Here is a 3,423-nt window from a genome sequence, read left to right on the forward strand (position 1 = left end):
TGTGAAACTATTCCATATTTTCTTAAGTGTGTGCCAAATTCATGACTCAAGTATTCTCCCCCACGATCTGGTCGCAAGAACTTGATTTTCTTGTCACGTTGATTCTCAACCTCACTCTTCAATTCCTTGAACTTTTCAAAGGTCTCAGACTTGTGTTTCATTAAATATACATGCCCATATGTACTCAAATCATCAGTGAGGGTGAGAACATAACGATAGCCACCGCGAGCCTCAACACTCATTGGACCGCATACATCAGTATGTATGATTTCCAATAAGTTGGTTGCTCACTCCATTGTTCCTGAGAACGGAGTCTTGGTCATTTTACCCATGAGGCATGGTTCGGACGTGTCAAATGATTCGTAATCAAGAGACTCTAAAAGTCCATCCGTATGGAGCTTCTTCATGCGTTTGACACCTATGTGACCAAGGCGGCAGTGCCACAAGTATGTGGGACTATCATTATCAATCTTACATCTTTTGGTATTCACACTATGAATATGTGTAGCATTACGCTCGAGATTCATTAAGAATAAACCATTCACCATCGGAGCATGACCATAAAACATATCTCTCATATAAATAGAACAACCATTATTCTCGGATTTAAATGAGTAGCCATCTCATATTAAATGAGATCCTGATACAATGTTCATGCTCAAACTTGGCACTAAATAACAATTATTGAGGTTCAAAACTAATCCGTAGGTAAATGTAGAGGCAGGGTGCCGACGGCGATCACATCGACCTTGGAACCATTCCCGACGCGCATCGTCGCCTCGTCCTTCGCCAGTCTCCGCTTATTCCGCAGCTCCTGTTTTGAGTTACAAATATGAGCAACTGCACCGGTATCAAATACCCAAGAGCTACTACGAGTACTGGTAAGGTACACATCAATTACATGTATATCACATATACCTTTCGTGATGCCGGCCTTCTTGTCCGCTAAGTATTTGGGGCAATTCCGCTTCCAGTGACCACTTCTCCCTTGCAATAAAAACACTCAGTCTCGGGCTTGGGTCCATTCTTTGGCTTCTTCCCGGCAGCTTGCTTGCCAGGCGCGGCAACTCCCTTGCCGTCCTTCTTGAAGTTTTTCTTACCCTTGCCTTTCTTAAACTTAGTGGTTTTATTCACCATCAACACTTGATGTTCCTTTTTGACTTCTACCTCTGCTGATTTCAACATTGCAAATACTTCAGGAATGGTCTTTTCCATCCCCTGCATATTGAAGTTCATCACAAAGATCTTGTAGCTCGGTGGAAGCGACTGGAGGATTTTGTCAATGACCGCGTCATCCAGGAGATTAACTCCCAGCTGAGTCAAGCGGTTATGTAACCCAGACATAGTGAATATGTGCTCACTGACAGAACTATTTTCCTCCATCTTACAGGTGAAGAACTTGTCAGAGACTTCATATCTCTCGACCCGGGCATGAGCTTGAAAAACCATGTTCAGCTCTTCGAACATCTCATATGCTCCGTGTCTCTCAAAACGCTTTTGGAGCCCCGACTCTAAGCTGTAAAGCATGCCGCACTGAACGAGGGAGTAATCATCGGAATGTGTCTGCCAAGCGTTCATAACATCTTGTTCTGCAGGGAGAACAGGTGCTTCACCTAGCGGTGCTTGTAGGACATAATCTTTCTTGGCAGCTATGAGGATGATCCTCAGGTTCCGGACCCAGTCCGTATAGTTGCTGCCATCGTCTTTCAGCTTGGTTTTCTCTAGGAACGCGTTGAAGTTGAGGACAACGTTGGCCATTTGATCTACAAGACATATTGTAAATATTTTAGACTAAGTTCATGATAATTAAGTTCATCTAATCAAATTATTCAATGAACTCCCACATAGATAAACATCCCTCCAGTCATCTAAGTATAACATGATCCGAGTTAACTAGGCCGTGTCCGATCATCATGTGACACGGACTAGTCAACGTCGGTGAACATCTTCATGTTGATCGTATCTTCTATATGACTCATGCTCGACCTTTCGGTCTTCTGTGTTCCGAGGCCATGTCTGTACATGCTAGGCTCGTCAAGTCAACCTAAGTGTTTGCATGTGTAAATCTGTCTTACACCCGTTGTATGTGAACGTTGGAATCTATCACACCCGATCATCACGTGGTGCTTCGAAACAACGAACTGTCGCAACGGTGCACAGTTAGGGGGAACACTTTCTTGAAATTATTATGAGGGATCATCTTATTTACTACCATCGTTCTAAGTAAACAAGATGTAAAACATGATAAACATCACATGCAATCAAATAATAATAGTGACATGATATGGCCAATATCATATAGCTCCTGTGATCTCCATCTTGGGGCTCCATCATCATCTTGTCACCGGCATGACACCATGATCTCCATCATCATGATCTACATCATCGTGTCTCCATGAAGTTGCTCGCCAACTATTACTTCTACTACTATGTCTAACACGTTTAGCAATAAAGTAAAGTAATTTACATGGCGTTTCTCAATGACACGCATGTCATACAAAAAATAAAGACAACTCCTATGGCTCCTGCCGGTTGTCATACTCATCGACATGCAAGTCGTGATGCCTATTACAATGGCATGAGCATCTCATACATCACATATATATCATTCATCATTCATCACAACTTTGGCCATATCACATCACAAAACACTTGCTGCAAAAACAAGTTAGACGTCCTCTAATTGTTGTTGCAAGTTTTACATGGCTGCAATAGGGTTCTAGCAAGAACGTTTTCTTACCTACGTGAAAGCCACAACGTGATTTGTTAACTTCTATTTACCCTTCATAAGGACCCTTTTCATCGAATCCGCTCCAACTAAAGTGGGAGAGACAGACACCCGCCAGCCACCTTATGCAACTAGTGCATGTTAGTCGGTGGAACCGGTCTCACGTAAGCATACGTGTAAGGTTGGTCCGGGCCGCTTCATCCCACAATACCGTTGAAGCAAAATAAGACTAGTAGCGGCAAGAAAGTTGACAACATCTACGCCCACAACAAATTGTGTTCTACTTGTGCAAAGAGAACTACGCATAGACCTAGCTCATGATGCCACTATTGGGGAACGTTGCAGAAAACAAAAAAAAAATTCCTACGGTTTCACCAAGATCCATCTATGAGTTCATCTAGCAACGAGTGATCGGATGCATCTACATACCTTGTAGATCGTGAGCGGAAGCGTTCAAAGAACGGGGATGAGGGAGTCGTACTCGACGTGATCCAAATCACCGGAGATCCTAGCGCCGAATGGACGGCACCTCCGCGTTCAACACACGTACGGTCAGCGTGACGTCTCCTCCTTCTTGATCCAGCAAGGGGGAAGGAGAGGTTGAGGAAGATGGCTCCAGCAGCAGCACGACGGCGTGGTGGTGGTGGAGAAGCAGTACTCCGACAGGGCTTCGCCGAGCTCTACGGAGAGAGAGA

Source organism: Triticum dicoccoides, chromosome 3A (assembly GCF_002162155.2).
Source record: "Triticum dicoccoides isolate Atlit2015 ecotype Zavitan chromosome 3A, WEW_v2.0, whole genome shotgun sequence".
Classification (NCBI taxonomy): domain Eukaryota; kingdom Viridiplantae; phylum Streptophyta; class Magnoliopsida; order Poales; family Poaceae; genus Triticum; species Triticum dicoccoides.